The following is a 12,437-nucleotide window of genomic DNA, read 5'->3' on the forward strand; positions in this document are numbered from 1 at the left end:
AAGAGCAAGTGATTTTTCAAACCCTTCTCATACGTACATATATCCTCAACTTAAGTATGAGGTAGGAATCATTTCAAAGGAGTGTTTATGCCCCTAGAACTTACTAAAGGATTTTGCATCACTGATTTCGCTTATTCTTTCAGCCAATCGCAATATTTTTTTTATTTAAGTCGGCACCTTTTTTGGGTAATTTGCTTTTTTTTAACAACTTGAGGACAATTTGAAAACATGTTCGACTTGAGTCATTTTATTTGAATTCATTATTAATTTTTTCAAAAAATTCTGCAAAGTGAGCATTTACATTTTTTATATAACGTTTCTTTTAGTGCTTTGTTTTAATAACTTGGTGAATTGGGTGATGCAAAATCCACGTTAAGTTGTTTTTTATATAACTTTTGAATGGGTGGAAAGAGTTAAATTTTGCAATTGTATTCTTATAACTGTGAGTGATGCGCATCCGTTGATACGCCTTTCGACCATTTCGGACCAATTTACATGAACAATAAATGGCCTACAGTCTTAAATGTGTAGAAAATATTGTAACGAATTTTGGGAAACTCCACTTATTTGCAACCTTCTACTAACGTTCGAATCACTAAACTCTTGAATAAATAACTCCACTATTCAATAATGCAAAATGGCCTCCATTAAAGTACTTCACAATAACACTTCTACTGCTCAACAGACAGCGTGCTTAAATCAAACTGATTCGTCGTGCTTCAGCTGCTGCTTTTATACTCTTTGGTTTCCTCGTTGACATATTTCTAGGCGTTTCTATTTCTAGAATTTGCTTACCAGCTATAAATTTCTCAGCTATAACTACAGATGCACAATGTTTATAGCTTCTCGCTAAGCCCATGCGCGTGTATATGTGAGTGATACTTCCACAGATGATTGCCACTTTTGGGAGTATCTCAGATATTTATATATGCATGTGTTTGTGCGTTTCTCCCTGCTGCGTGTACGTACATATGTGTAGACATGATGATTGATTCGTTTATGTAGATACAAGTGACTGCTTGTTTTATTGTTGTTGTGGCTTTATTTACTTAGTATCATATTAGTGATGTGAGTATCACTTAGTGTCACTAATATTCGTCACAATATGTTAACGCGCCGAACACCGCCGCCACGTCGATAATTTTTACATTCGGCGGCGGCGTACGAAAAACGAGGAAATTCGGCAGCGGCGGCGTTTATCGGCGGCTTATATCTCTATTAGACAGTTGATGGCGAATGAAAAAGTGCTGCCCATTTTTAAATTATAACTAAACTCCCGGAACTTAATTGCCACAGCTCGTATTAAATTTTGAAATATACTAGAAATTTTTCAGAAACGTTCTTCAATAGTTAATTTCAAAATCTGGTTTTTCTTCATATCGGCAAATAATTTAGCTTCAAAATATTTTTGGTTTTACTGATTTACCTCCAAGTGTTCCTAAGAAATTAGATTTTGAGACCTTTTTTTTCTTTTTTGCCCTATGCACCTAAAGTGAGACGTGCTATTATTTATCGCATTTATAAAATGTTTCAAATACCTGCACCAAAACGCTAACCGTTAGTTTGCTAGACATAAATTTTTGAAAATTTTCTTCAACATTTGTCTCACAAAACATCCTCAGTCTTACTTAGTAAATATATGTATATCTGAACACATGCACAAATTATATTTGCCCACACCTCTTAAATTTCGAAATAAAAATAAACAAAGAATAAATTAATTTATGCAAAAGCATTACTTTACATTACGAAGAACGAAAAAAAAGCGTGCAGTCAGTCGTGCAACGTACTCAATGTGGACCAATTAAAACAAACAAACAATAACAAAAACAAATTACCAAAAAAAAACACAATAAAAGGAAATTAATAGTAAAATTGTAAAAATAAAGCAGCGAAAAAGTGGATAATGAATTTGTGACCACGTATCATTTTAAATTGTAGTATTTTTAGACGCAACTTGCGGCTGCATTTGCAGGAATTCAAAGGAAAGAAAAAACAAAGAGGATTTGATAAAAGAATATCAGCATAGGGTGCTATTGAAAGTCAAAAACAGCAGCAACAAGTAAGGAAGTCTAAGTTAGGTTGAAACCGAACATTACATACCCAGCTGTACGCTTGAAATGCTGTTGTTGTTTGTTTTGTGTGCTAAATAGTGTTACAAGGCTGCGAAATAATACATATACATATGGTTCTACATATAGTGAACTAATTTTTCTTCGAGTTATGGCTCCCGAAACTTAGAAAATGGCTTAGTCATAAAAAGGGCGGTGCCACACCCATTTATTGAAATTTAAGTGTTTTAATGTTATAATTCAATTTAGAATGTGAAATTCGACTGATACAAAGCTCTTTTTCGCTAAGATATAGCTTATTTTATTCGTCCACGACCCTTTTAAAAATCTTTTATATAAAAGTGGGCGTGGTCATTAACCGATTTCGTTAATTTTTCTTCAAAGCATTCCTTATAGTAAGGGACACCTCTCTACCGACTTTTGTTACAAAAGTTCAACGATTTTTGACTTATGATTAATAATAATTGTAAAATTGATTTTATCACAAGTGGGCGGTGCAACGCACATTTTAAAAAGTTTTTTCAAATTTCTATCAAGAGTCTCAGTATCAGTTCACACGTCAAATTTGAACATTCTAGGTGAATTATTTACTAAATAATCAGGTTTTTTGTGTTTTACAAAATGTTATATATTGTAACGAATTTAGGGATTTTCCGCTTATTTGCAACCTTCTGCTGACGTTCGAATCGCTAAACTGTTGAATAAATCACTTCAATATTTTGTATTGCAAAATGGTCTTTATTAGACTACTTTGGACGTAGTACAATTATACTTCACAATTCTACTTCACTTCGCAACTGATAGCGTGGTTAAATCAAACTGATTACTGATTGTTCAGCTTGCGCTGCTTTTATACTCTCCGTTGCTTCGTTCGCATATTTCTCCAAAGGTCTAGCCGTTTCACCTTCTAGAACTCTTGTATCTCCTGCGTGGTAATTAGTTAAATGAATATATGCATATTTGTAGTTTATACCCATATGCGTGTGTATGTGTGAGTAACTACTTCGGCTGCCTTCGGTCGCCTTCTATATAACTGTTCCTAGCTTTAATGTGTACATGTACATAAGATTGGCTTCTTCATGTTTTTGTTGTTTTGTGATTATTTACTAACAGCTTAGTAATGCTAATATTCGTAACAATATATAAAAAGTGGGCGTGGTTATAATCCGATTTCGCTCATTTCATATCTCAATATTTACTCAAGTTATCGTGTTAACAGACAGACGGACGGACGGACATGGCTCAATCAAATTTTTTTGATACTGATTTTGATATATGGAAGCACTGCGAGTGTATTTCTGCCATGAAAATCTCTCAGTGAAAAGCTCTTGCAGATGCCGTTCGGAGTCGGCATAAAACGAGTAGGTCCCGTCCCGCCAAGTTGTCCGGTTAAAATCTCTTCGGAGGTTATCGCGCCTTACATTTATTTAATTTTTTTTATATCTATCTCGATTCCTTTATACCTGTACAAGCACCGTTATCCAATCAAAGTTTTAAGACCCTGTGTACAATTACAGCTGGGTATAAAAACGACAATGACAGCAGGGCCACTGATAAGCTGTTGACAGCAGATACCGCATATTCATATCAAACATAAAAATAACACCAAGTGCGGCAAATAAAAAACCAAACTTACACACTCACACATACGCACATAAAGACTCAAAAGAATATGCACGAGCTAAAGTTTCATCTGTCCAATTGACTCCTAGTTAGAGCTTCCGTCCGTCCGTCCATCTGTTCGCCCATATGGCATTTCACGCATATCAGCAATCGTTTTGATGCCGCTATTCATTTGTTATCACTTTTTCTCATATTATAACAATTATAAATATACAAAACGCAAAAATTATAAAACTCGAATTCAAATGTACATATATATGTGACCCGGTCTATGAAAAAGTGGCTTATGACTCGAAAAAGAAATTGCGAGAAAAAGCTGTTAACAGCTGTTTTTTTTTTAAGCCACCTTTTCATAGACCGGGTCACATATGTGTATGTATCTTCCTATAAATATTTCTACAATAAAATATATTCTTTTATACGTACATAGATTTCGCAATTCGGCAAAAATGATTTATTCGATCCCTCTGTAATAATTACTTTGCGCTTTCAACAATGTTTTTTTCAACAAGAAAATCACAATGTCATAATTATACCGTTAAAACGCTTTACTTTTGAAAACACTTTTCAAATGCAACGATGCACAAAAGGCAATTCAAAATGGCGCTGCCGTAAGCACTTCCGTTTCATATGCACCAACACACACACACGCACGCACAAATCCAAAAATATTTACTTTCAATGCTCACCTACATTTATTAACAATTTGCTTTGTATGCACTTAATTTATGTTGTTTTCACCTGTTTTGTTTTGAAAATTCACTTATGCCATTTTAAGTTACACTCACAAGTATTTACTGTTGTAAAATGATTTCCATTCGACAGCCGATTTTACTTTTCGTTTCCCTATTTTTCGCTTTAACTAACCGTCGCGCTCGATTGCTTGAACTCGACTGAATTTCATTTACAAGATGCTGCAAACTCCGAGCATCAACATAAAAGGCTCGTCGTCGTACTCGCTCGCTTCTGACGCCGCTTTCAATGGCAGCGTTAACATCATTGCCTTTTGTTTATCGCACAGTGTACTTATTTGGGATGTGAGCGTATTTTTTATACTCAGCTGAGCAGAGCTCACAGATTATATTAATTTTGTTCGCATAACGGTCATCCGTAATGGTATAAACTAATCGAGATAGATATAGACTTCTATATATCAAAATGATCTGGGCGAAAGAAGAAATTCATTTAGCCATGTCCGTCCGTCCGCCCGTCCGTAAACACCATAACTTGTGTAACTTTTGAGGTATCTTAATGAAATTTGGTATGTAAGCTCCTGGGCACACTTCTCAGATCGCTATTTAATATGAACGAAATCGGACTATAACCACGTCCTCTTTTTCGATATCGAAAAATTCGAAAAACCGAAAAAGTGCGATAATTCATTACCAAAGACGGATAAAGCGATGAAAATTGGTAGGTGGGTTGACCTTATGACGGAGAGCAGAAAATTAGTAAAATTTTGGACAATGGGCGTGGCACCGCCCACTTTTAAAAGAATGTATTTTTAAAAGTTTTTAACTGTAATTTGGCAGTCGTTGAAGATATAATGATGGAATTTGGCAGGAACGTTACTCCTATTACTATATGTTTGCTAATAAACTACGCCCACTTTTTAAACAAATAAAATTTTAAAAGTCAAATTTTAACAAAAAATTTAATATCTTTACAGTATATAAGTAAATTATGTCAACATTCAACTCCAGTAATGATATGGTGCAACAAAATGCAAAAATAAAAGAAAGTTTCAAAATGGGCTTGGCTCCACCCTTTTTCATTTAATTTGTCTAGAATACTTTTAATGCCATAAGTCGAACAAAAATTTACCAATCCTTGTGAAATTTGGTAAGGGCATAGCTTCTATGCCGATAACTGTTTTCTGTAAAAATGGGCGAAATCGGTTGAAGCCACGCACAGTTTTTATACGCAGCCGGCCGTCTGTCCTTCCTCTTGGCCGTTAACACGATATATCTTTACTAAACTTAGTTCACATACTTATCTGAACTCACTTTATCTTGGTATTAAAAATGGGCGAAATCCGACTATGATCACGCCCACTTTTTCGATATCGAAAATTTCGAAAAATGAAAAAAATGCCATAATTCTATACCAAATATAAAAAAGAGACGAAACATGGTGATTGCATTGGTTTTTTGACGCAAAATATAACTTTAGAAAAAACTTTGTAAAATGGGTGTGACCCCTACCATATTAAGTAAAAGAAAATGAAAAAGTTCTGCAGGCGAAATCAAAAGTCCTTGGAATCATCACTGTTCGTGGTATTACATATATAAATAAATTAGCGGTACCTGACAGATGAGGTTCTGGGTCACCCTGGTCCACATTTTAGTCGATATCTCGAAAACTTCTTCACATATACAACTAAGGGTCACTCCCTTTTAAAATACTCATTAACACCTTTCATTTGATACCCATATCGTACAAACACATTCCAGAGTTACCCAGGTTCATTTTCCTACATGCTGATTTTCCCTTATTTGACAAAGGATGAAGGAAAATCGTTCCAAAAAATGTCACCCATGGTCTACCGGATTCTTATCGGACTCATAATTAAGAACGCTTCGAATATATTTCAGGGGTAATTTAAAAAAAACTTTATAAAGAAATGCGTTCAAATTTAGCCGAATTTTCATATTTAAAAAAAAAAATTCAAATAAAACGAATTGATGTACCCATGAAAAAGACAATTTTGTCTCCAAAGCTGTCAGCTGAGTATGTAATTTTTGGTTTCACCCGAACTTAGACTTTCTTACTTGTTTTGATTATAACATCCTTTGATTTAAAACTGTTTCTGTTGGTTATTCCCAAGTATGTACTGATAGAGGAAGAATTGATTTTTTGATTTTTTTGATAAGGGCTGCCAGAACGGGGCCAGTTGAGTCAATTCAATTTATTCAGTTTATTGAAGATATATAAAGAGTTCCATATCAACACCCAATAAGTTCATATATAATTTTTTTTTTTTGGGTATTGAAGGGATTTAACTTCACTTTCAAAAATCTATGCAATAATCTTTATAAATGGCTACCGCCATGGTGCATGCTTTGCCTACCACACCAAAGGTCCTGGGTTAGCCCACGGGCAAAGCAATATCAAAAATTTATAAACAACTTTACACACAGAAAAAAAGTTTTTCTAAGCGAAGTCGCCCCTCCTCAGTGATTTGGCAAGAATTCCGAATATATTTTTGCCATAAAAATTTCTTAGTGAAAGCTCATCTGACTTGCAAATGCAAATTGGAAGAGAGACAGGCCGAGCTTCTGTAATCTCTTTGGAAGTTATCCCGCCTTGAATTTTTTTATTTTTTATCATTATGAGCTGCGAAAAAAAAAACAAATTAATTAGGCATTCTGGAACATAAAAAAATGCGTCTTATAACTCAACGCGTTATGTTAATAAAATGTGGGCCAATTGTATACTTCTAAAGAGTTCTCTGGGGAATATTTAAGGAGTTATTTTTAAGGTGTGTACGAGTACTCCACAACTTATCCTAATTCATATAAATAAATATAGTTTAAAAAGAAATAAAAAAGACGCTTTAAATAATATCGAACTAAAGAGTTAAAAATAATATTCAAAATAAGTTTTAAACCAAGGCGAATCCATACCAAGTGGTGGCAAAGCGAATTTAACCAATTCGCCGCGCAGAAGAATGTTAAGTCAAATGAAAATTTTAATTGATTTCGATTTACTGACATATTAAACTTTTGACTTGACATTCTTATGCATGGCGAATTGGTTGAATTCGCTTTGCCACCACCTGGTATGGATTCGCCTTGACAATAATGAAGGAAAAATACAAGCATTATTGTGAAAAAGCATCGGGCGCTCAATATATGAAAAATATGACACAAAGCTCCCACGCTTTTTACTTTCTTTATATAAGGTCGGTTGAATGTTTGTCCGCTTTTCTTACTAATCTTGCAATCGATTTTTAAGAAACTTCTCATTGAGCTACAAACGTGAAACTTTACACATAGGTTAGAACACCGTGACAATACAACAAAAGGAAAAAAATCAGTTGGGTGGCGCACGGGTCGAAATAATTAAATAAAAATTTGAAAATTTTCAAACCAGCTTCTAAGTAACTTCTGGATGAACTAGAGACTTGAAATTTCAAATTTAATTCAGAGGTCGATGACAGCCGATGACGCGATACAAAAAGATTCGCTAGGGGGTGCAGGGGATGAAATATTTAGAAAAATCGTACGAAACGGAGGGATTTTGGGTTGATTTTTATGTAAGTTCTCATAGAGATACAACTGTAAAACTTCACAGATAGGATAAGACGCCGAGAAAATTTAAGAAAAGGAGGAAAAAATATCGTTAGGTGGCGCACGGATCGAAATATTTAGATAAGAATTTGGAAATTTGATATTTTGAGATCGATTTTAAGGTAACTTCTCATTGAACTACTAACATGAAACCTCAGAGGCAGGTTAAGACACCGTGACAAAGGAACAAAAGGAGAACAAAATTCCGTTAGGTGGCGCACGGATCGAAAAAATTTGATAATAATTTGGAAATTTGAAACTGTGTTTTAAGTAACTTCTCGATGAGCTAGAGACTTGAAATTTCAAACTTCATTGAGAAGTCGATAACAGCCGATGACACAATACAAAAAGTTCCGCTAGGGGGGAATTTTGGGATTGATTTTTATGTAAGTTCTCATTGAGCGTAAGATTTAACAGATAGGTTAAGACACAGAGAAAATGTAAAAAAAAGAGAACAAAAAAATTTTATAAAAAAATTTTATTCAATTCCTTTATATAAACGGACAAAAATCAGCGAAAAATGTCTCGTCATATAATGACATATTCTTGCTAAACTTTGATTTTTAAATTTTGACATAGAAATTCCAAAAATATTTATGAGAAGTAAAAATATAAAGGTGGAGCACAATTGATTGACTAATAATATCTCCTTTCCTACCAACTTTCCAATCCAAGTAATGTGCGCTCCACTTTTATATGTTTACCTTTCATAAATATTTTTGCAATTTCTATGTTAAAATTAAAAAATCAAAGTTTAGCAAGAATATGTCTTTATATAAGGAGAAATTTTTTGCTGATTTTTGTCCATTTATATAAAGGAAGTGCTTAAATTTTTTTATTTTGTTTTTATTTCACAATAATACAAGTATTTTTGTTCATTATTGTTTTAAGCTTATTTTGAAAATTATTTTCAATTTTTTACTTCGATATTATTTAAAAGTGTGGTTTTTAGTTTTCTTAAACTATATTTATTTTTTACTTTTTAGTTTCATGTACTATAAAGCGTGTTTTTCTAACTATATTTATATGATTTGATATCCAAGTCAAGCACCTTAATTCTAGCTTTTCGATTTTTTGAAATATTTATGTAAATGAATCCACAATTTACGATAACGTTTTGTTGAAATACGTATTTTTTGGTTTACTTTCAAATAATCCAATTAGATTTTGAAACGTGTCTTTCGTTACATTCAAAATTTTTTTCTGTACTAAATCACGGGTAATTAAAAATATTTAAATATCTAAATATTTTATCTGTAGTACGATATTTCACTAACACTTATGATTCTTCAAATCCATTTTTTATCTCGATTTTTTTAAACTATATTAGTTCTATATAAATTCAAAGGTCAAAAAACAATAAATAAACTTTTTCAGATCAAAAATATGTATCAACAAGCATCTGTCATAACTTCAAATCTTATGTCCGATAAATGTGATTGTGTAGTTGGATGTATGTCCGCTCTTTTATGAATGATATAATGGCATGAGTATAATTTGGAAATGTATATCCATTTAATGCTGGACTCTTTCCCATTTATCTAAAAGCTTTTTATTACTCCCAAATTGCGTTTTGTTTTGGAACTCCTCATATGTGCTTAGCTTTTTTTTTTTTACTCTCTAAATCTAATGGGAATGATGAAAATATGCCCAGCTATAAAGGCTATAGCGGCATTGTAAGCCTAACTGGATGTAGAAAAGTAGTTAGGCGTTGTTTCCAAAGTATAGTTAAGGAAAAAGCTAAAGTTTTCTGGAAAATATTTCCAAAATATTTCGTAGGAGACTGGCCTTTTAAGTGTATATTTTATAGTGTTGCCGCTTTGGTACTCTGAAGCCACATATATCTTGCGCCAAAACTTCGCGTTTCATTCCTTGCTCCATAATCTTTTACAACACTTGTATTTTAGTGGAACGGGCCCAAAGCTCTATATATCCTGGCCATGGGAGATTAGGTTATAGTGCGTAGCCCACCAAGAGAAGAAAGGAGTCCTACACTCAGAGATGCTACACTCTGTAGCAGCGTTTCTTCCTTCCAAGTAAGACAAAAGCAAACAAAATCCTATTGACATAATTTCCAAAATAATGGCATTCTTATGAATAACTCTGAGATAAAGCAATATTAAACCAAGTCTGAGATATAACGTTCCTCAAATAAATTTCCAAGTAATGAGGTAGTGAACTTTCGAATCGGCAGCCGAGATAATTGGGCGATTTTTCACCAAAATAATTATTAAATTTTTGAGCCTTTATAGAGCAAACTGACATCTTACCTATGTCAGGAATGCCCTTCTCCGCCTCTAATACGTACGAAAAGTAAATGTGATATCTTTGACTATCTATTTTGAATCTATTTTGAATCTAAAATAAAAATAAAACTCGAAATCTAAGCTCCTACACCGTTGACTGTGTTATTGCAATGTAAAGATCGAAATATCTTCTAATATCTGTTTTTAATCTATACGTTTTCCCTTTCTTCCATGGCTAATACATACTGGAAATAAGTATGAGCCAAATGCGGCCATAAATATTATAAGTCTTTTTTCTTTCCACTTTTCTATGGCCCATAAGTATCTTTTAAATTTGAGCTAAGTAACTCACTTGTACGCGTACTTCTCTCAGGTTAGGTAAGTTGAAATGGTCAGTCCATGACGACCTCACATAGACTGAATGAGTCCGTATTGTTAACAGAAGTTTGTTTAATGACGAAACTGAAAGACCCTGTCAAAAAACAGCACCCATGTTATAAAGTAGCTGCGTCCTCCCCGTAAAATACTAGAACCTTTCTAGGACCTATGCCACTTGCTGCTTCTAGACGTAACATCTGTATCACCCCATATAGCTGGAGTCTTAGCCTGGCAAGCGCAGGGCACGAGCACAACACATCCTCGATCGTTTCCTCTTCCAACCTGCACTTACCACATCTGCTGTCACTGACCAAGTCTTATTTAAAGGCGTGTGACGCCACAAGGCAGTGTCCAGTCAGAATACACGTTATGAGTCCTCTATTTTTAATTTTAGGAGTAACTTTGTTGGTCTAAGGTCTTGCCTTATTTATTACATGCCAACCTAATAAAACCGCACTGCGTTTTTTTAGCGCACGCAAATAACCGGCGTTTTTTGCTCTAACCCAAATAAGCATGCGTTGCGACAATGTAAAGCATGTGTGCAAACGTCAAATCTAAATGTCACGCAGAACAAAATTTGGAAAGCGAGTTAGGTTTTCACGCAGCAAATTCAATTTGGGTTGCTCTCATACAAGTTGTATGTGCATGAGAAATTTTTGACAGAAAATGACTTGCGTGCGTTTATATTAGGTTGGCATGTTAGTGATTGCAAAAATTATTCAAATCTAACGCGGCCTTTCTTAACATCTCGGTCCGAGGCGCTACTTGATTTTTATTTAATATTCATCGGGATCTTAAATATGCTATTAATTTCAAGTACTTGTAACCTCGGAAAGGTGGTTTAAAATCGATTCAAAGATTTCACAAGTTAAGACGAATATCTTCAGTAACTCGGCCGCCGCCCACTAGAATTGTGTGCCTTCTATTGACTTACTATCGGGTTGAGTACTAGGTTAGAAGCATCTAGCTTTCGGGGAAGCAACTTAGAAATCGACCACAATTTTACTCAATTTGTCACCTAAGTACTAAACACATATCCATATGCCGTATCCGGATATCTTACATTGCATTGCCACCGTATTTTAAAGTCCATGGCGCATAGTTATAGTCAAAATAGGTTTTTAATTTAGTTGCAGCTTTTTGACATAATTTTCTATAAAAAAAGCTGCAACTAAATGTAAAATTTATTTTATTTTGACTACGACTATGCGCCCATATTTCATTGTGAAGTTATTTAAAATTCGATAGCATGACTCGCCAAATTGGCAGGGAAATTCTTAAAAAACAAGAAATATAAATCTAGAAATGATCATCCTAAGCCCATTTAATGCTATTTTCACACAGAAACTTTATGGAATCGCAATTTCATTTTATTAAATAATTAATTTTCCCTTTTCACACACGGCCTTTTGCTCCATTAACGAACAACTGTCAGCAGCCCCAAAAAAAATATTATCCTTAGCTTAATGTGAAAATGTGCTAAGTCAACTTTTACGAATTTTACAGGAGACGAAAAAAAAATTAGTAAATTAGTAATTTTGAAATAACCTTCTTTTTTCAAAACTGTGAATGAGGATACCTTAATTGCAATGGTTTTGAGTGTAGAAGCTTTGAAAATGATAAATAAAAATCATGTATGCCAACCCAGCAGCTATTTTATGACTTAGCACAATTTCCGCACTCATAACAAATTTTTTCTCCTGACTTAGCACTTTTTACTCAATATGTTTTCCCATCACTCCTCACCTTTAATGATGGAAATAAAACACTAAAACTATATATTTCACGAAAAATACTATTTATTTGTCAAACTATTCTAACGGTTC

At 33.9% G+C, this 12,437-nt stretch overlaps 2 protein-coding genes across 6 annotated transcripts in view; one reads left to right on the forward strand and one right to left on the reverse strand.

Annotated features, from left to right (window-relative positions):
- tok (tolkin) overlaps nt 1–4,574 on the reverse strand; it is a 233,775-nt gene extending 229,201 nt beyond the window's left edge. Inside the window, exon 1 of one of the 5 annotated variants that reach the window (XM_067761946.1) lies at nt 4,484–4,574. The gene's annotated coding sequence lies outside the window, so the exon portion shown is untranslated. Of the gene's footprint in view, nt 1–4,121 lie in introns of all 5 variants that reach the window. The other 4 variants (XM_067761943.1, XM_067761944.1, XM_067761942.1 and 1 more) reach the window with 4 other exon arrangements.
- Nucleotides 1–12,437, forward strand: part of LOC137237786 (chymotrypsin BII-like) — a 41,427-nt gene that overhangs the window by 6,613 nt on the left and 22,377 nt on the right. The gene's annotated exons all lie outside the window — the stretch shown is intronic.

This window comes from Eurosta solidaginis, chromosome 1 (assembly GCF_040869045.1).
Source record: "Eurosta solidaginis isolate ZX-2024a chromosome 1, ASM4086904v1, whole genome shotgun sequence".
NCBI classification, from domain to species: Eukaryota; Metazoa; Arthropoda; class Insecta; order Diptera; family Tephritidae; genus Eurosta; species Eurosta solidaginis.